Raw genomic sequence first — 22,612 nt, 5'->3', positions numbered from 1 at the left:
GGTATAACGCCTTTAAAGGTCGTTCTTGTGGGCTTAATCCTTGAGGGATCTATGCCCATTTTCCGCACTGTATCCTGATAAAGCAGGTTCAGGCTACTGCCGCCATCCATGAGGACTCTTGTGAGATGAAATCCGTCGATGATTGGGTCAAGAACCAATGCGGTGAAGCCGCCATGACGAATGCTAGTGGGATGGTCCCTTCGATCAAAAGTGATCGGGCAGGAGGACCATGTGTTGAACTTTGGGGCGACTGGCTCCATCGCGTATACGTCCCGTAGCGCACGCTTCCGCTCCCGCTTGGGAATGTGGGTTGCGTATATCATGTTCACCGTCCGCACTTGTGGGGGAAAGCCCTTCTGTCCATTGTTGTTCGGTGGCTTGGGCTCCTCGTCGTCGCTGTGCAGCCCCTTATCTCTGTTTTCGGCCCTTAACTTGCCTGCCTGCTTGAACACCCAACAATCCCTGTTAGTGTGATTGGCTGGCCTTTCGGGGGTGCCATGTATCTGGCACAAGCGATCGAGTATTCGGTCCAAACTGGACGGGCCCTGAGTATTCTTTTTGAATGGCTTTTTCCACTGACCGGATTTATAGCCCTTGAATCCGGCATTGACTACTGTGTCTTCATTGCTGTCGCTGCTAACGCGGCATTTTTGCTTATTCCGACGTGTCCTGCCACTTTTGTCCTTGGTATCCGAATTACTAGGGTTTTTTGATAAGTTGTTACTGCGAGCTAGCCAGCTGTCTTCTCCCGTGCAAAAGCGGGTCATGAGTGTCGTGAGGGCTGCCATGGATTTCGGCTTTTCCTGTCCCAAGTGCCGGTCAAGCCACTCGTCGTGGATGTTATGCTTGAAGGCTGCTAGGGCCTCTGCGTCCGGACAGTCGACTATCTAGTTTTTCTTTGTTAGGAACCGTGTCCAGAATTGTCTGGCCGATTCCTCTGGCTGCTGAATTATGTGGCTTAAGTCATTGGCATCCGGTGGTCGCACGTAAGTGCCCTGGAAGTTGTCGAGGAATGCGGCTTCCAGGTCCTCCCAAGAACCGATTGAGTCTACTGGCAAGCTGTTAAGCCAATGCCGGGCCGGTCCTTTAAGTTTGAGCGGGAGGTATTTGATGGCGTGTAGATCATCGCCGTGTGCCATGTGGATGTGGAGGAGATAATCCTCGATCCATACTGCCGGATCTGTTGTGCCATCGTATGATTCGATGTTTATGGGTTTGAAACCCTCTGGGATTTTATGATCCATTACTTCATTCGTGAAGCATAGCGGGTGTGCGGCGCCTCTATACTGGGCTATATCACGACGCAGCTCGGAAGAGCTATGTCTGTTGTGTTCGGCCCGGCCGGATTTGTTGTATCCGGAGTGAAGATCATTGTCACATGCCGTAGGGCGCCTGCGCGATCCGTAGATCGATCTTGTTTGTCTTGCCTTATCCTCCAGTATGTCTCGCAGGTCAGGCGCATTTTCCCGTGCCTTATTTGAGCGGCGTCGGGGCATGGCTTGGGTGGAGGGCTGAGAGGCCTCTCTGTCGCGGCCGTGAGGTGGCCGGTCTGCCATGTCATGCGCTGGTGATGTAGGTGCTTCCTCCTCTGATCGGGGTAGCGGCCTGCGCTTCGGGTAACTCTTGGAGGGGCATTCGAGTTCATACTCTTCGGACGCAAGGACTTCAGTCCATCTGTCAGCTAGCAAATCTTGGGCACCTCTAAGTTGTTCCTGCTTTTTCTTGAGGCTGCTTGCCGTGGCTAAAAGCCTGCGTTTAAAACGCTCTTGTTCGGCGGGGTCTGATGGTATGACGAATTCGTTGTCATTGAGGCTTGCCTCGTCTTCGGAGGGAGGCGTATAGTTATCATCCTCGACCTCTCGGTCTGCCGCTCTCTCATGAGGGCTGGCTTCTCCATCTTCCTGTGCCGAATCTTGCTGAGGTGGGTGTTCTTCGGCGTTATCCGGGGTAGTATTATCTCCCGTGCCGGAATCACCATTTTTGCTTTGGCGGGATTTAGAGCGGCGCCGCTGACGCTGGCGCTTTGGCTGTTTCTTGGGGGCGTCATCCCCCACAGTTCCATCGCCATCTCCATCTTTTGGAGTATCCACCATATATATGTCATATGACGAGGTGGCCTTCCAGCACCCTACAGGTGCTGGTTCCTGTTCGTGTCCTACATCGTCGTCCATGCCGTCGATGTCTTCGGAGCCGAAGTCAAGCATGTCGGTTAGATCGTCGATAGTGGCTACAAAGTGGGTGGTGGGTGGGCTTTGAATTTCTTCATCGTTCGTATCCCATCCTCGCTGACCGTAGTTCGGCCAGGGCTCTCCTGATAAGGAGAGAGACTTGAGAGAATTCAGGATGTCGCCAAAAGGCGAATACTGAAAGATGTCTACGACGATGAACTCCACTATCGGCGCCCAATCGGATTCAATTCGCAGGGGCGCGGGGGGTTCGGAGTCCGGGAAGGAGTCCGGATCCTTGGAGTCACGGGTCATGCAGAGTGTGGGGCTAGCGTTCGGCTCGATCGCTTTCGGGATCGCAGCCCCCGAGGTGACGTCCAACCGCTCATCCTCGATTGGCGCAATAGGCTCCGAGTTAGGGGGCGGAACCGATGCGTGTGCAGCCTCCAGGACACTGTCCGGGGGCAGAGCTAGATCATGCCCCTCGAGATAGTGCGGCGCGCTTGGCCGTGGCTCGAACCCGTCGAAGATCAAGTCTCCGCGGATGTCAGTCGTGTAGTTTAAGCTTCCAAACCTGACCTGATGGCTAGGGGCATAGCTTTCGATCTGCTCCAGGTGGCTGAGCGAATTGGCTCGCAGAGCGAAGCCGCCGAAGACGAAGATCTGTCCGGGGAGAAAAGTCTCACCCTGGACCGCATCATTGTTGATGATCAAAGGAGCCATCGGGCCTAAAGGCGATGACACAGAGGAACTCTCAATGAAAGCACCAATGTTGGTGTCAAAACCGGCGAATCTCGGGTAGGGGGTCCCGAACTGTGCGTCTAGGCCGGATGGTAACAGGAGGCAGGGAACACGATGTTTTACCCAGGTTCGGGCCCTCTTGATGGAGGTAAAACCCTACGTCCTGCTTGATTAATATTGATGATATGGGTAGTACAAGAGTAGATCTACCACGTGATCAAGGAGGCTAAACCCTAGAAGCTAGCCTATGGTATAATTGTTGTATATGGAGTTGATTGCCTACGGACTACAACCCTCCGGTTTATATAGACACCGGATAGGGTTAGGGTTACATAGAGTCGGTTACAATGGTAGGAGATCTTGAATATCCGCATCGCCAAGCTTGCCTTCCACGCCAAGGAAAGTCCCATCCGGACACGGGACGAAGTCTTCAATCTTGTATCTTCATAGTCCAGGAGTCCGGCTGAAGGTATAGTCCGGCTACCCGAACACCCCCTAATCCAGGACTCCCTCACGGGCAGTCAACTCTGTTGAACCGGCCATGCCCCGTTATCTACGCTGGTCTGAACAGCCAATCATATGGAGCAGAGAGGATCACCCTCCCCAGGTTGATAATCCGAGTCAGTTGGCTCTGGTGGTGGCGCCTCAGGTGGGAGGTTACAAGTTCACCAAAGTGCTCATGGATGGAGGGAGCAGCATTAATATCTTGTACTATGAGACCTTCCGTCGTATGGGACTAACAGATAAAAATCTCAAACCGTCTAATACGGTGTTCCACGGTGTGGTACCTGGCAAATCAGCATATCCTGTTGGTAAGATAGCTCTGGAAGTGGCCTTTGGGGATGATCATGATTCCAGGTCGGAGACATTGACATTTGAAGTGGTGAAAATCCAAAGTCCATATCACCCTGTTTGGGCGACCGGCCTACGCCAAGTTTATGGCACGGCCCTGTTATGTGTATTTGCAGCTCAAGATGTCGGGTCACAAGGGGACAATAACGGTTCACGGAAGCCGCAAAATCGCTTTGGAGTGCGAGGAAGGAGATGCGGCCTATGCAGAGTCGGTTTGTGCCACCGAGGAGCTGAAGTATTATAAGGACAATGTTGATCCGGCGGACATGACTCCATTAAAGAAGCCAACTACGGAGCATGATCCAGCCCTGAAGTTCAAATCGGCAGCAGAAACTAAGCTTGTTGACTTCGTACCTGGCGATTCGTCCAAGCAGTTCAGCATCAGTGCCAACTTGGATCTGAAATAGGAAAGCGCGCTCATCGAGTTCATCCGTGAGAATCAGGACATTTTTGCATGGAAGCCCTCTGACATGCCAGGTGTACCAAGGCAACTCGCTGAGCACACCCTTAATGTGGATCCTAAATACAAACCGGTGAAAAAGTTCCTCCGCCGGTTTAACGAAGAAAGACGCAAGGTGATTGAAGAAGAGGTAGCCAGGCTCTTAGCGACTGGTTTTATTGTCGAAGTTTTTCACCCTGAGTGGCTTTCCAATCCGGTGCTAGTCCTTAAGAAAAACGGCACCTGGCGCATGTGTGTGGATTACACAAATCTTAATAAAGCTTGTCCAGCAGATCCTTTCGCCCTCCCCCGTATTGATCAAATTATTGATGCTACGGCGGGTTGTGAGCATTTAAGTTTTTTGGATGCATATTCTGGCTATCATCAAATCAAAATGGCAGTTAAGGACCAAGAGAAGACGGCATTCATAACTCCCTTTGGAGCCTTCTGCTATATGTCTATGCCCTTTGGGCTCAAGAGTGCCCAGGCAACTTATCAACGGTGTGTACAAAATTGTCTTCACAAGCAGATTGGCCGTAATGTACATGCTTACATGGATGATATCGTGGTTAAGTCCAGGGAGAAGGAGACTCTGGTTGACGATTTGAAGGAAACCTTTGATAACCTGAGGACGTACAAGATGATGCTTAATCCGGACAAGTGTGTCTTTGGTGTACCGGCGGGCAAGTTATTGGGTTTTCTGGTGTCCAACAGGGGAATTGAGGCTAATCGAAGAAGATCACAGCCATCACCTCCCTGGCTAAACCGAAGTGTATCAATGATGTTCAACGCCTGGCAGGCCGGATTGCCGCATTAAGCCGGTTTATCAGCCATCTTGGTGAGAAGGCAATCCCTTTGTATCAGATGTTGAAGAAGATGGATCAGTTCATCTGGAGTTCCGCTGCTGATGAAGCATTTGAGGACTTAAAGCGGCAATTGGTCAATCCGCCTGTGCTCGCCGCTCCCATTGACAAGGAGCTGTTACTGCTATATGTTGCTGCTAATGCTCTGTTACTGCTATATGTTGCTGCTAATGCTCGTGCGGTCAGCGTGGCTATTGTGGTGGAGCGAAAGGAGGTAGGTAAGGAGCATCCGGTTCAACGTCCGGTCTATTATATCAGCAAGGTACTCATTGAGTCCAAGCAAAGGTATCCACATTGGCAGAAGCTGGTGTATGGAGTTTTTATGGCAAGCCGGAAGCTTAAGCAATACTTCCAAGGGCACCCAATTACGGTGGTCAGTTCTGCTCCTCTGGGGGATATCATCTAGAACCGGGAAGCGACTGGCCGGATTGCCAAGTGGGCTACAGAGCTTAGGCCGCACGGTTTAAAGTATGTGCCTCGGACGGCGGTTAAGTCTCAAGCACTTGTTGATTTCATCAATGATTGGACGGAAATGCAAGCACCTGAAGAAAAGCCGGATCACACATATTGGACCATCCATTTTGACGGATCCAGGCAATTGGAAGGCTCAGGGGCTGGAGTCGTATTAACTTCCCCACGAGGTGATAAGTTTTGTTACGTTCTCCGCTTAATGTTCCCTTGTACTAACAATGCAGTTGAGTATGAAGCCTTGCTCCACGGTCTCCGGATGGCTAAGGAGATGAATCTAAGTCGACTTAAGTGCTTCGGTGGCTCGGACCTTGTGGCTCAGCAAGTATCGGGCACTTGGGACTCCAAGGACCCACTCATGGCAGCATATCGTTGTGAGGTGGATATTGTTGCAGGTCACTTTAAAGGCTATCAGGTGGACCACGTGGACCGGCGGAAAAATGAAGCGGCGGACGCTTTAAGCCGGCTGGGCTCTCAGCGCAAACCGGTCCCGCCCAATGTTTTTCTGGATGTGTTGCACAACCTGTCGGTCAAGATCCCTGGTGAAGCGGATTTGGCTATTCCTGATCTGGAGGCTCAATTGGTGGCAGCTCTTCATGTTATTTCGGATTGGACGCTTCCTTACCTGGCATACAAGAACCGGGGCGAATTACCAGAGAATGAGACTCTGGCCCGACAGATAATCCGGCGGTCCAAGTCCATGACTATTATCAACGGCGAGTTGCATCATTCCAGTGTGTCAGGGGCGTTTTAACGTTGTGTGTCTCCTGAAGAAGGCCGTGAAATTTTGCGTGAGATCCACGAAGGAGATTGTGGTCACCACGCCGGTTCAAAATCTCTGGTGGCTAAAGCGTTTCACCATGGCTTCTATTGGTTAACTGCTCATGCTGATGCGGAGGATCTGGTCAGACGATGTGATGGTTGCCAAAAGTTTTCAAGACGTGCTCATGTGCCGGCTCAAGAATTGAGAATGATTCCAATTACTTGGCCGTTTGCGACTTGGCGGCTGGATATGGTTGGGCCTTTCAAAAGGTCCAAAGATAAGAAGACCCACCTCCTGGTAGCGGTTGACAAGTTTACAAAGTGGGTGGAGGCAGAACCTGTTAGCAAGTGTGATGCGGCCACGGCGGTTCAGTTCATCAAAAAAGTGATTTTCCGGTTTGGCTTTCCACACAGTATCATCACAGATAATGGTACCAATTTGTCCAAAGGTGCCATGAAGGAGTTCTGTGAACGGGGGCACATCCGGCTCGACGTTTCATCGATGGCACACCCACAGTCCAATGGTCAAGCAGAAAGGTCTAATCAAGAGATCTTGAGAGGCATCAAACCCCGGCTCATGGTTCCTTTGCAGAGAACGCCGGGTTGTTGGCTAGAAGAATTACCATCTGTGTTATGGAGCATCAATACCACACCCAACAGATCAACAGGATACACACCATTCTTCATGGTTTACGGAGCGGAGGCGGTTCTCCCTAGTGATATCCGTCATGATTCACCTCGTGTGACGGCTTATGTTGAAGCGGACAACGAGACAGCACGGCAAGATGCTTTGGACCGGTTGGATGAAGAGCGTGACATAGCAGCCGCCCGATCGGCGATTTACCAACAAGATCTTCGTCGTTATCACAGTCGCCGAGTCAGAACCAGAACCTTTAAGGAAGGAGATTTGGTGCTTCGGCTCATCCAAGATCAGACTGATATGCATAAACTATCCCCATCTTGGGAGGGGCCTTTCATGGTCAGCAAGAATCTGCACAACGGGTCATACTATCTGATCGATATTCGAGAGCATAAAGACTCACGTACATCAGAGGAGGAGACCAACAGGCCGTGGAACATAGCTCATCTTCGGCCTTACTATACCTGAGCCATTGGCTCTACTTATGTACATATTACGATGATGTATATATTATGATTAAATATAATAAACCGGAACCTCAGCTAAAGCGGGGTATCTGTTCTTTTACATCATGTGTGGTTACACGGAGTTGTTCTAAAGCGGCCTCCGGTTTACCCCTTGAGTTAGCTTTTCAAAAGCGTCATGTTATATCACTTGGGGGCTTGGTCGTGTCCAAACCAATGCAATACCTCTTGATAGGCGAGAGCCACCAGATCACTTGGGGACTTGGTCACGTCTGAACCAGTCATGCCTCTTGATCGGCCTAAGGCCACAAAATCACTTGGGGGCTTGGTTGAACCCGAACCATTGCCATGCCACTTGATTGGCATAAATGCCACGGTTTCATTTGGGGACCTGGCTGACTTGAACCATAGCTACACCTATCGGGAGCTTGGTCGTGTTCGACCATGGTAATGCCATCTGATCAGCTCAAATAAGCCTCTTTTTGCAAACAGTTTTGGCATTGTCTTTGCTTCACATTTTTCTTTGAAAGATATTTCTTTCTTTTTATTGCGTTTTTAAACCGACAAAGTTTTAAGCCGGTTTAAACTGTCAATCGACGGAACACGGTTCATTTTAATCCGAAGACTATTTGCCCGGTTTGATTTTTTTTGTTAAGATCCTATTATGGAGTAACATGGTGTTTATTATAACCCGGCACGGTTTACATGGTAAACCGGCATCATATATATAGGAGCTTCTATCTCCTCCAACAGTGTGGGTTTATAAAACTCCGCTTCAAGATTAGCCAAGCCAACTTCACGCTCAATGATGTCAGGTATTATGTATCTCAAAACTTTGGTCATATACTTAAAAATTTCGGATGTTTTGATTTCATGTATGCAGACATCATATTCCGCCTGACGGTACAACCACGGTGGCACTTTAAGATTTTTTATTGCAGAAAGTACTTTGGAAAGTTCATCACCCAAAGGAAGAGCAAGTTGTAGTAATTATGCACGAAGGCATATCAACATCAAAAGTATCAGCTACCCTATTACAAGGCAACACGGTGCCCACAATAAGATCATTGTTTTTCGCAAGGGAGAAGCAGTTTTAAACCGGCTTCCGGTTCAAGCTTGGTCACCAGCCTGGCCTGATGGTTGTGGATCATCCCGCGCCGCTTCAGCTCCAGTTTCTCTACCCAGCGGCTGGAAATCAACAGTTGTCCAGTCGATTCCCATTAATGCTCGAAAGAAAGCTTCATCATGGATCAGCAATGATGGTTCAATATCGGGAGCATAAGTATGCTTACGGATTGGAGGGATAAGATTTTCCGCTTCATGAATTGGTGCAGCTACTCGCTTGTTTTGATTGTCATAATGGGCTTGATAGTGAGACAAGTCTGCTTCTTCAGCCAATTGACAAGCTAGCGGACACACCTCCCGATTTATTGCTCGCAGATCCGCTTCACCAAACTCTGACCCATCTTCCTTCAGGCTGGGATAGCCCATAGCCGCTTCAATAGGATCAAAATCCGGCACCCAAGCTTTTGCCCGGATTAAGGCGTCGATCGCGCCGGTTCGAGCAGCAGATTTCTTCAGCTCTTCAACCCGGGCAGGAAGCGCCGACAGTTTCTGCAGAGTGTCCTGAATCAAAGTGGGCGCCGGCTTGTTGTGGGATGCAGTACAGATGATCCGCTGCGCACCAGTATACAGTTGTTCGATCAACGTATAGGCGGCTTTCAATTTCTTCCGCACATCTGACCCCAAATGACCAATGCGTGTTCCTGAAATATCATAAAGGGTTAATAAACCGGTAGCTTTATAAGACAGTTGAGGCAATCTAGAAATCAAACCAGCTTACCAAAGATAGCAGTAGTCATGGCATGCACATGCCGCTTTATGCTGGCCAGTTCGTCCACCACCAGTTTAAGTGCAGCCTCGGCATCTTCTGCTCGTTTGATTAAAGCGGATTTTTCAGTGGCCCAATCCGCCCGCTCTTTCTTGAAGCCCTCCTTAAGCTGTTCCATGGCGCTTAAAGCGCTGGTTAATTCCTCTTTTGCTTTCGAGGTTTCAGCTTGTTGGGACTTCAGATTTTCTTGGAGATCGGCGATTTGGGTCTCTTTAGTCTTCAGTTTAGCCTGCATACAGATAGTTATATGATTCAGCAAGCAGTGCAAGAATTGAAGCACCAACCACATAACAAGTTATGCACTTGGCGCTTGGGGGCTAATGCCTATTTGATTTTCATATTTCACTTGATTATAAAGTCCCAAGCTCAATACAAGTATTTAACTTGGCACTTGGGGGCTAATGGCTATTTGTTCAAAAAAAGTTCTGATGCGGAGATATTAATTACTTAAGTCCCAGTTTAACTACACTAAGTTAAACCGGCCCTTGGGGACTACATCAGCAAAATTTCGAGGCATTAAGATTTATATTATTAAGTCCCGGTTTGAAAGAAGATTACAAACCGGCCCTTGGGGGCTAGGAGAGTTAGCAAGAATTGAAGCATACAAGCAGGAAAGAGCATATGGAAGTTACCTCATATTTATCTTTCATCATGTTAACCAGACCGGCTTCATAGTCATGACTGGTATACAGCCGGTTCAGGTAGTCGGAATGGATATCTTGGGCGTTCAGAGCAGCGTAAGTCGCCAGATCAGCATTCCACTTGCCTTTGCCAAAGGCAGAAAATTCTTCCTTGGCAGTATGTTTGGACAAAGCGACAGGATTGCTTGGCTCTGTATGGCCAATGCCAGTAATGACAACCTCATCATCCTTGGCATCGCCGGTTTGCACTGGGGCTGTTGGCTTGTCAGTAGGCTTTGTTGGACCGGTGGATTTCTCAATCCGGATGGAACTTGTGGGCTGGTTGACAGGACTTGAGGTATCAATAGGTCTCTCTTCAGCAATAAGATCGTCGTCTTGCTGCGGCGGATCATTGGGTATATCCTCAGGAATAGCCGTTTCAAGATCTGGTGTTTTGCCCGGTTCAAGGACGGCATCCTCTTCGGCCGCTTTGTCCAGGCGAGCCTTCTTGCTCGGCCTAGGCTTGGCCCTGAAAGGAATAACAAAATCAAATACAGCATATGTTCCAAGGTGATGTACTGCAAATATTATGATAAGTATAGCTTACCCAAGCATCGTTTTGAGCGGTGGCAGCTGAGTAGCCGATGACTCGCCAGAGGATGAGTGGGAAGTAACCTGATAATCGGAGTCAGATGGATTAAGAGGTTGACGAAAGCAGCCCGCTTTAGGACAAGCACTGACAAGCAAATTAGAGACCTCTGGGCGGCGTTTCCGAACTGGACTGTTCGGTAAACCGGCGGAGGTAACTACCTGGCCGCTGTGCCAGGTGGTGCGACGAGCTTCGTGCTGTTGGGTCTTCATAAGAAATTTGGGATCCAAATAAGCAAGAGGATGAGAAAATTTAACTTTCCAGTTTGCCTGACGGATTTTTAGTGGAGGCAAAGGTTCTGAATCGGAAGAGAGAATAATTACCTCTGCAGCATCAGCATGGCTGGCTTTGGCATCATCCTGACAAATATCATCATCAATAAGACGCATGAAGAATAAGCCAAGTGAGTCAAGCCCTACCTCAAGGTCCGGATTATCCACATCATCATCAGGGGCCGGGTTGGAGGATGCAGTGGTTCTTTTCCTGTGGGCAGTCTTCTTCACAGCTTTAGTCTTTTGTCGGGTTGCTCTTTCCGGTTTGTCTGGTTTTTCTCGTTTCTCCTGCGGCAGTTTCTTGCTCCAAAACGGATCATTGCCCTGGTTACACAGACACTGATATTAAACAATGACCAGATATATCAATAACAGATTCAGCAAAAAGAAAAATCAAACTCTTACAGCTGGCGGTTTGTTGGTGGCACAGAAGGGAAGCAAGCCGGTTTTAACACAGATGTGTTCCGGTTCATTCAGCATCTTATTCACAGCCTCTGTGATTTCTTCATCAGTGAGCTGGATGTTGGAATGTCGCAGTGGGTCGTCAACACTGCCAGTATACTCGCACATCAAACCGGAGCGCTGGCTAAGGGCCAGTATGCTCCATGATATCCAACAGCGAGCGAGATCAACCCCTGTTAAACCGTTGGCCATAAAGGCTCTGAGCTTCGACAGTTGAGGAGCATATTTGCTTCTCTCCTGGGCAGTCAACCTTTGCGAAAAGGGGTGTGTATTATTGAGCCGCTCCGGACGAAAGCCAGGCAAGGGATTTTCACCAGCAGGGGAGGTGTCTTTGCAGTAGAACCATGTTTGATTCCACTCTTTGGGGTGGTTGTGCAGTTTGGCGTGAGGGTATGTGACCTCTTTCCTTTTCTGAATCGCCACGCCACCCAACTCCGTATTGGAGCCGTCAGTAAACTCAGTATGGCGGTTTAGATGGAAACAGTCCCTGAACAATTCCACTGTGAGCTCCTCTTGAAAGAACACCTCACAGAGCACTTGGAAGTGACACATGTTTGTAACAGAGTTGGGGCCAGTATCTTGTGGATGGAGTTGAAAATCGGCTAAAACGTCCCGGTAAAATTTAGAACCGGGCAGCTTAAAGCCCCGGGCTAAGTGATCTACGAAAACGACGACCTCTCCTTCTTGAGGTGTGGGAGGGCATTCTTTGCCAGGAGCCCTCGAATGGATGGTATCTTTGCTGCCTAAGGCGCCGATCAGGACTAAATCGTCCAGTTGAGCCTCTGTGACGCGAGAAGGAACCCAGTTTCACTCATGTACTTGCTTGGCCATGATGAAATCTACAAGATAGATGATCCCGGTTCAAAAATGCATTGATTAAGGTACATTGGTATGTGCAATGTTAAACCGGAGATAGATCTATCTAAACCGGAGTTTTATGAAGCAACAACATCTGGCGGTTCAACAAGGGGACTAATGGTATATACCGGTTTGGCAATTTTTTCTACAAAGTTAAACCGCCTGGTCTAAACATTGAAGCAGATGAGTAAGTTTACAGAAACAGATTTCACAAGACTTCTCTACAGCAACGGATCTGAAGCAAGTTCAGAAAAGAAGGAAAATATTCAAGGTTAAAAAAAAGAGAACAGTACTGAATTAGTGGGTAGAGATACATATAGATCTATGGTCTGGAGCCATGAAACTGAAGGCGGATGCTAAAATCTACCGCTACATAGAGCAAGGATTCACAGATGCATCTAGGAGCTATCGTATGAACACGAAACAGGCGATGAACACTAGAAGAACATGAAACCCTAGAATAGATCTGTGTTGGAAAGAACAGAAGACTTACTGGAGATGAGAAAGACGCGGAAGGTTGCCGCGGTACTCTGGTGCGCCCAGGTTGATGCAGCGGCCAAGGTTGATGCAGAGGTTGACGGTGGCGGCGGAGCTCTGAAGTTGGGTGACGCGAGGAAGACGAAGCAGAAGGGCACGGAGGGGAAAAAGAAATGACCCTTCGGTCCTATTTATAAGGCAAGGGACAGGAGTCAGGCGCGAAAATCAAGGGACCGAGGGTTTGGAAATGAAGATGTTGCCTTAATTGTCGTAGACCTATTAAAGTCCTTTATAACAGGTGATGTCATGCCGGTTTACAACGACCAGAGAAGATGACATCACGGTGGTTCAACACACTACAAGAAGATATTGAAGATGAAGATTTTTGCTAAAGGATTGACATGAACATGTTCAAATCAATCTGGGGCCTAATGTTGGGGATATTACTACTGGGCGTAAACCGACCTATCTGGGTCGGGTTAACTTCGTCGGTAGTTAAGTATGTTAAAGCCCAAGAAGGCAGATGAGGGCTCAAGGCCCATGGTCGGTTCAAGGCCTGTAGCCGTAAACCGGCGTTGGTAGTTAACTTGTATTGTAAGTTAGGAATAAGTAGAGACCAAATCGGACACATCTATGAGCCGATATTGGGACTCTATGAACCGACGGGCGTCACCCGTGTATATCAGGGGACGACCCGGCGGCGGTTCAAGGACAACAGATGACAACTTGAGACATAGGCGAAGCTTGTTTGCTCCCTAGTCATCGAAACCCCATCAATTCCATCACAACTAGATGTAGGCTTTTACCTTCATCGAAGGGGCCGAACTAGTATAAACTCTCTTGTGTCCCTGTGTCCGCTTTAACCCCTTCAAGCTAACCCGTCGCGATGGCTCCATGACTAAGTCCTTTCTCTAGGACATCTGCCGTGACAAAACCACGACAGTTTACTTGGTGGAAGATCATATATTCAGATCCTATATGCACATTAATACCCCTCTGATTATGAACATGAATATGCTTTGTGAGTAGTTACGTTTGTTCCTGAGGACATGGGAGAAGTCTTGCTATTAGTAGTCATGTGAATTTGGTATTTGTTCGATATTTTGATGAGATGTATATTGTCTCTCCTCTAGTGGTGTTATGTGAGCGTCGACTACATGACACTTCACCATTATTTGGGCCTAGAGGAATGCATTGGGAAGTAATAAGTAGATGACAGGTTGCTAGAGTGACAGAAGCTTAAACCCTAGTTTATGCGTTGCTTTGTAAGGGGCTGATTTGGATCCATATGTTTCATGCTATGGTTAGGTTTACTTTAATACTTTTGTTGTAGTTGCGGATGCTTGCAATAGAGGTTAATCATAAGTGGGATGCTTGTCCAAGTAAGAACAGTACCCAAGCACCGGTCCACCCACATATCAGATTATCAAAGTACCGAACGCGAATCATATGAACGTGATGAAAACTAGCTTGACGATAATTCCCATGTGTCCTCGGGAGCGCTTTCTTCTATATAAGAGTTTGTCCAGGCTTGTCCTTTGCTACAAAAAGGATTGGGCCACCTTGCTGCACTTTATTTAATTTTGTTACTTGTTGCTCGTCACAAATTATCTTATCACAAAACTATCTATTACCTATAATTTCAGTGCTTGCAGAGAATACCTTGCTGAAAACCGCTTATCATTTCCTTCTACTCCTCGTTGGGTTCGACACTCTTACTTATCGAAAGGACTATGATAGATCCCCTATACTTGTGGGTCATCACCTCTCAAACCCTAGCTCATCTCTTGTATCCGATTTTTGTCTCAAAACCTCAGATTGGTACATGTGCACTACTAGGGAAAATCCTAGTAGTAGCACGGGTGCCCGCGCTACTACTACAACGCTACAACTAACTTGTAGTAGTAGTGCTGGTGCCACCCGCGCTACTACTACGTTTGTTAGTAGTAGCGAGGGTGCCACCCGCGCTACTACTAATTATCTGTAGCTGGTCTTATACCCCGTGCTACTACTATTACTTTCAAAAACAAAAAAACTCGATCATGTGCGTGTTGTCAATGGAAGCAGTGGTTCGATCCAGCGACGGTTGGGGTCACCGGAGGCATGAACGGGCAGTGGCAAACCAGATCCGGTGGTGGCTGTTGGAGAGGGCCCATTTCTATGGAAGAGCAAGGCAGCGGCGTGGGGCTCCTCTTCCCGACCATCCCAGCTAGCTCCTGGTCATCCATGGCGACGACCTGCACGGGCATGGACATGGGAGGGTGAATCAAACCAGAGGGAGAGAGTGAAAAAGAAAACCGAGGGAGAGAGGAAGGAGATGGAGGGAGCGGCGGGGCTGGTCACCAGTGGTGAGGTGCTCTGGCATGGTTGCACGAGGCGGCGGCCTCCTAGACGCCGGTGGAAGACCGGGGAGCTCCTAGACATCGGTGGTGCGAGACGGTGGCCTCTTTCGACGCCATGGAGGAGGAGGAGCGCATGGGCAAGAGGACGATGTGAGAGCGTATGGAGAGAGAGAGAGAGAGAGAGAGAGAGAGAGAGAGAGAGAGAGAGAGGAGAGTGGCGGAAGAGATGAGGGATTTGGGGGAGGAGATGGGTATCTCAGGGCTGTTAAGAAAACCATGTACGTGGTAGTAGCGAGGGGTATAAACCCGCGCTACTACTATCAACTTCGTAGTAGCGCGGGTTTATACCCATCGCTACTACTATGGCATTGTCCCGGGGGCACGGTAGAGACCACAGTAGTAGCGAGGGTTATAAACCCGCGCTACTAGTAAATAGCAGTAGTGAGGGGTATAAACCCGCGCTACTAGTAAGCGTCTGCCTATAAGCTTTTCCCTAGTAGTGGTGGGTTGCTAATAGTGTTGATTACTCTTTGTAGTTGATGCTAGTTGGTTTATTCGGTGGAAGATTATATGTTCAGATCCTTTATGCACGTTAATACCCCTCTGATTATGAACATGAATATGATTTGTGAGTAGTTATGTTTGTTCCTGAGGACATGGGAGAAGTCTTGTTATAAGTAGTCATGTGAATTTGGTATTTGTTCGATATTTAAGTGATAAGTAGATGATGGGTTGCTAGAATGACAGAAGCTTAAACCCTAGTTTATGCGTTGCTTCGTAAGGGGCTAATTTGGATCCATATGTTTCATGCTATGGTTAGGTTTACCTTAATTCTTCTGTGGATGCTTGCGAGGGGGTCAATCATAAGTGAGATGCTTGTCCAAGGAAGGGCAGTACCTAAGCACCGGTTCACCCACATATCAAATTATTAAAGTAACGAACACGAATCATATGAGCATGATGAAAACTAGCTTGACGATAATTCCCATGTGTCCTCGGGAGCGCTTTACTTTATATAAGAGTTTGTCCAGGCTTGTCCTTTGCTACAAAAAGGATTGGGCCACCTTGCTGCACCTTGTTTACTTTTGTTACTTGTTACCCATTACGAATTACCTTATCACAAAACTATTTGTTACCGATAATTTCAGTGCTTGCAGAGAATACCTTACTGAAAACTGCTTGTCATTTCCTTCTGCTCTTCGTTGGGTTCGACACTCTTACTTATCGAAAGGGCTACGATAGATCCCCTATACTTGTGGGTCATCATATAATAATAGCGAATTTTCTCATCATGAGAAAAAAGGGTGGCTATGTCATTCAACTTAGTAAGATGTGCCACAACAGTTTCAGTTTCATAACCATGGAAAGGATCAGATTCAACCAAAGTAATCAACTCTGGGTCGACAGAGAATTCATAATCCTTATCGTCAACAAAGATAGGTGAAGTAGCAAAATGAGGATCACATTTTATTTTAGCATTCAAAGTCTTCTCTTTATACTTGCATAATAATTTTCTAGATCATCTATATCCTTACAAGCAAGATTGTCTCTAGTTGTCTCCTCATTCATAACATAACCTCCCGGTACCTTTGGCAATTCAAATCTAGAAGGGCTAGTTCTAATAGGTGTTTGAAGATTTCAGTTTCAAGCTCTTCATCAGTTTTAACAATTTCATCAGTTTCAGCATTCTCAAAAGCTTTAGTTCTAGCAAGTTGTTCATCAAGAAATTCACCTAGTGGCATATTATCATCAAGCAAGGTACCGGCATCATCATAAATATCATTCATAGAAGAAGTAGCATCATCAATAACTTGCGACAAATCAAGATTAATAGCATGTGGTGGTGTTGCAAGTTTACTTATAACAGAAGGTGAATCAAGTGCGGAGCTAGATGCAGTTCCTTACCTTCCCTCGTCTTAGAGGGAAAAATCTTAGTCTTAGCATCCTTCAGATTCTTCATAGTGATAATTTGATAATAATCACAAGTGACTCAATAGATATAGCTATGCTCCCTAGCAACAGTGCGAGAAAAAGGTCTTGATAACCCACAAGTATAGGGGATCACAACAATTTTCAAGGGTAGAGTATTCAATCCAAATTTATAGATTCGACAGAAGGGGAGTCAAAGAATATTTACAAGTATTAGCAACTGAGTTGTCAATTCAATCACACCTGGAGGTTAATTATCTGCAGCAAAGTGATCAGTAGCACAGTAATATAATAGCTTTGATAGTAGTGGTAGCAGCAACAGTAACGGTAACAGTGATAGTAATAGTTTTGTAGCAGTGACAATAGTAACAACAGCAGTAGTAACTTAGCAAGATCAATATGTAGGAAAATCGTAGGCATTGGATCGGCGATGTTGGATGATATTCATCATATAACAGTCATAACCTACGGCGATACGACACTAGCTCCAGTTCATAAATATAATGTAGGCATGTATTCCGTAAATACTCATACGTGCTTATGGAAAGAACTTGCATGACATCTTTTATCCTACCCTCCCATGGCAGCGGGGTCCTATTAGAAACTAAGATATATTAAGACCTCCTTTTAATAGAGAACTGGAACAAAGAATTAACACACGGTGAATACATGAACTCCTCAAACTACGGTCATCATCGGGAAGTGTCCCGACTATTGTCACTCCGGGGTTGCCGGATCATAACACATAGTAGGTGACTATAACTTGCAAGATCGGGTCTAGAACATGGATATAATGGTGATAACATAAACGGTTCAGATCTGAAATCATGGCACCCGAGTCCAATGTGACAAGCATTAAGCATGGCAAAGTCATAGCAATATCAATCTCAGAACATAGTGGATACTAGGGATCAAGCCCTAACAGAACTAACTCGATTACATGATGAGTCTCATCCAACTCCTCACCGACCAGCGAGCCTATGAAGGAATTACTCACTCCCGGTGGAGAGCGTCATGGAATTGGTGATGGAGGAGAATTGGTGATGACGAAGACCGAAGATTCCCCTCTCCGGAGCCCCAAACGGACTCCAGATCTAGCCTCATGATGAAGAACAGGAGGTGACTGTGGCTCCGTCGTGAAACGTGATAATTCTTCCTCCCTCATTTTTTTCTAGAAATATGTGATTTCATAGCGTCGGCTTCAGGGTCTGCGGGGCCACTAGGTGGGGACAACCCACCTAGGCGCGCCTGGAGGGGGGCACGCCCTGGTGGGTTGTGACCACCCAGGTGCCCCCTCCGGTGGTTCTTGGCTCCAGAAATTATCTTTTACTGAATAAAAAATCCTCGCAAAGTTTCGTTCCAATCCGAGAACTTTTATTTCTAACACCATGGTAGTTCTGCTGAAAACAACGTCAGCCCAGGTTAGTTTCAATTAATGCAAATTAGAGTCCAAGACAAGAGGAAAAGCGTTAGGAAAAGTAGATACGACGGAGACGTATCACTCCTCCTCCTGCACCTCCTCCTTGACGTCAAGATCCAGCTCCGGGATGGTTACATCGCTGGCCGCAGAGAGGGCCAGCGCGGTCTCTAGGCCATCCCATCACCGCTCGTCATGGGTGGCCATGGAGTCCTCCATGACCCGCCTCATGAGGCGGCCCTCCTCCTAGGTCATGGGCGACGGCGGCGGCGGACACGGGGACGGAGAAGGTGTCGGCATGATGCCGCGCACACGCCGATGACCTCGTGTTTGGGGAGGGCTGTCAGCACGAGGAGGACGCGGGTGGCGCAGGCTAGGAGGACGACCGGCAAAAAATATTGCCACCACAGGTCGTGCTCATCGCGGAGCCACGTATCCCACATCGGCAAATCTATGACGTACCTGGGGTCCTCCAGCAGATCCGGTGGCAGGCAGGCATGGCGTCGGTTGATCTCCATGCAATGGCCGCGGCCGTTCACGGGCATTGGAGGGATCGACACACGGTCGGTGGAGAGATGCCAATTGTTTGGCAGGTGGACATCTCCCCGTGACAATAGTGTCGCCGTCTCCCAGTAATGTTGGCAGACATTGACGTGGATGTACGACTTGTCACGATGACCGGCCACCGGCGGTGCGGCTTCGAAAGTTGGCGGAGCAGGTGGTGCGAGCGAAGAAGGTGGTGCGGGGCGGCGCGGACCTGCTGGAGCGGCGTCAACCAGAGGAGGAGCCGACCTCGTGGCTGTGCTTCCCTTTGTTGATCTAATGCCAGCCCATGGCGCCGAGGCAGGTGGGCGAGTGGGGGTGCGACGACAGTGGCTAGGGTTTGCTCGTGTCGGGGCTCGAGGAGGCAGGCCGACCAGGAAGTGAAAGCTGTGGACTGGCCAGTCCACGGCTTCCACATTAAAAAGGACGACGCCCTTGCCCCATGTGAATGATAATCGAGGCCTGCCACGCGTGCGCATTAATTTTGGACGATGAAAGTAGGTGGAGGGCCGCCACGCGTCCCCGTTCGTTCAGCGTCCTTGTGGACGCAAACTAGGCGCATGTTTGCGTCGAAAAAGAGGCGGGCCGGACGCCAAGCGGACATAAAATGGGGAGCTCTTAGTCAGCCCAACTAGGAGTTCCGGCGCCCATGCTGCCGCGCTTATGGGCCTGCCCAAAATGGAGACGCAACCAAAATGGTGCGCCAGAGAAGGATCGTACCAGCAAATCTATGACGTACCTGGGGTCCTCCAGCAGATCCGGTGGCAGGCAGGCATGGCGTCGGTTGATCTCCATGCGATGGCCGCGGCCGTTCACGGGCATTGGAGGGATCGACACACGGTCGGTGGAGAGATGCCAATTGTTTGGCAGGTGGACATCTCCCCGTGACAATAGTGTCGCCGTCTCCCAGTAATGTTGGCAGACATTGACGTGGATGTACGACTTGTCACGATGACCGGCCACCGGCGGTGCGGCTTCGAAAGTTGGCGGAGCAGGTGGTGCGAGCGAAGAAGGTGGTGCGGGGCGGCGCGGACCTGCTGGAGCGGCGTCAACCAGAGGAGGAGCCGACCTCGTGGCTGTGCTTCCCTTTGTTGATCTAATGCCAGCCCACGGCGCCGAGGCAGGTGGGCGAGTGGGGGTGCGACGACAGTGGCTAGGGTTTGCTCGTGTCGGGGCTCGAGGAGGCAGGCCGACCAGGAAGTGAAAGCTGTGGACTGGCCAGTCCACGGCTTCCACATTAAAAAGGACGACACCCTTGCCCCATGTGAATGATAATCGAGGCCTGCCACGCGTGCGCATTAATTTTGGACGATGAAAGTAGGTGGAGGGCCGCCACGCGTCCCCGTTCGTTCAGCGTCCTTGTGGACGCAAACTAGGCGCATGTTTGCGTCGAAAAAGAGGCGGGCCGGAAGCCAAGCGGACATAAAATGGGGAGCTCTTAGTTAGCCCAACTAGGAGTTCCGGCGCCCATGCTGCCGCGCTTATGGGCCTGCCCAAAACGGAGACGCAACCAAAATGGTGCGCCAGAGAAGGATCGTACCAGCAAATCTATGACGTACCTAGGGTCCTCCAGCAGATCCGGTGGCAGGCAGGCATGGCGTCGGTTGATCTCCATGCGATGGCCGCGGCCGTTCACGGGCATTGGAGGGATCGACACACGATCGGTGGAGAGATGCCAATTGTTTGGCAGGTGGACATCTCCCCGTGACAATAGTGTCGCCGTCTCCCAGTAATGTTGGCAGACATTGACGTGGATGTACGACTTGTCACGATGACCGGCCACCGGCGGTGCGGCTTCGAAAGTTGGCGGAGCAGGTGGTGCGAGCGAAGAAGGTGGTGCGGGGCGGCGCGGACCTGCTGGAGCGGCGTCAACCAGAGGAGGAGCCGACCTCGTGGCTGTGCTTCCCTTTGTTGATCTAATGCCAGCCCACGGCGCCGAGGCAGGTGGGCGAGTGGGGGTGCGACGACAGTGGCTAGGGTTGCTCGTGTCGGGGCTCGAGGAGGCAGGCCGACCAGGAAGTGAAAGCTGTGGACTGGCCAGTCCACGGCTTCCACATTAAAAAGGACGACGCCCCTGCCCCATGTGAATGATAATCGAGGCCTGCCACGCGTGCGCATTAATTTTGGACGATGAAAGTAGGTGGAGGGCCGCCACGCGTCCCCGTTCGTTCAGCGTCCTTGTGGACGCAAACTAGGCGCATGTTTGCGTCGAAAAAGAGGCGGGCCGGACGCCAAGCGGACATAAAATGGGGAGCTCTTAGTCAGCCCAACTAGGAGTTCCGGCGCCCATGCTGCCGCGCTTATGGGCCTGCCCAAAACGGAGACGCAACCAAAATGGTGCGCCAGAGAAGGATGGTACCAGCAACCTCCTGTTCCAGGGAAAAATGCGCTAACCAGTCAGCCACTTAGACACATGTGTTAGCTTACATCGTTTCCCTCTTTTCTTGTTTCCTTTTTCCATTTTTTGTTTTTATTTTTTTCTTCCATATATGATGAATTATTTTCAAATACGTGAACTCTTATCAAACCGATGGATTGTTTTTCATTTTTCAATAAACTTTTATCAAATTTGATGAAATTTGAAAAAGTTCATAAATCTGAAAAAAGTTCATTGGATTTGAAAAAGTTCACAAATTTGAGAAAAATTTAATCGGCCTTGAAAAAAGTTCATTTGATTTTAATAAAAATCCGTCACATTTGAAAAAGTTCATCACATTTGAAAAAAGTTCATCAAACTTAAAAAAATCATCAACTTAAAAAAAGTTCATCAAATTTGTAAAAGAGTTCACTGAAATATAAAAAAAGTTCATGAAATTTGAAAAAAATTTCATCAATTTATAAAAAATTCCTCAAATTTGAAAAAGTTCATCGATTATTTTATATATTTTATAAAAACGCAAAATGAAAAATCATAAATTTGAAAAAAAGATTTAAAAAGCATGTATTCGATAAAAAGAAAAAGAATATAAAGATCAAATAAAAACCTACCCGTAAATGACAATGAACCGGAAAAAAAAACCGTTTAGCTTCCCAAAACCGAAGAATTCCCATGACTATAGAACAATAAAAAGAAAATAAGTAATGTGTCATCTGTTTCTGGATAGCGTTGTGGTTCTGTCGTTCGAGACTCAGGCAGAGATCGGGAGTTCGACTCCCGGTTGCGCGCAGAAGCGCCCGTTTGCGAACGGGCGCATAAGCGTCAGATAGAAAATGCCCATAAAATGCGGATGCGGCCGCGCGTTGGGCTGAGCCATCCGTCCGTTTTGGCCCAATCGAACAAATGCGGACAGGTTGGGGTCATGCGTTGGAGTTGCCCTAAACTCACTGACTTGTGGACCCCACTTTCCCGCAACGATCACACGGCCGGCCCAGGGCAAATCTCAAAAGTTCAGAAAAACGCCGAAAGACAGCACAGCACAGCACGGCACGGCACGGCACAGGTCAGCAGCAGCCCGGCACCGAGACCGGGGGCCGTCCACCGTTCAGTTTCAGCAGCCCCCTCGCCCACCCCTGGCACGCGGACCCCGCCGCCCCGCGCCCACCCTCCGCGAGCACCTCGTGGCGTCGCCGCCGCACGGGACGAGCCACGCCCGCCCTTTCTCTCGCGTCACTGCAGCCGTCCGTCCCAGCCACAGCGCCTCCCCCGCCCACCGCCGCGGCCCGCGACCAGCAACGGACGCCTCTCCCTCCCAAAAGGCCAAAAATTTCCCCCTCCCCTTCCACGCTCCAGTCTCCTCCGAGTCTCCCACACACCCATC

This window comes from Triticum dicoccoides, chromosome 3A, assembly GCF_002162155.2.
Source record: "Triticum dicoccoides isolate Atlit2015 ecotype Zavitan chromosome 3A, WEW_v2.0, whole genome shotgun sequence".
In the NCBI taxonomy this organism is placed as follows: Eukaryota; Viridiplantae; Streptophyta; class Magnoliopsida; order Poales; family Poaceae; genus Triticum; species Triticum dicoccoides.
The sequence above is the reverse complement of the archived record's forward strand: the minus strand, read 5'-3'. Positions refer to the sequence as shown.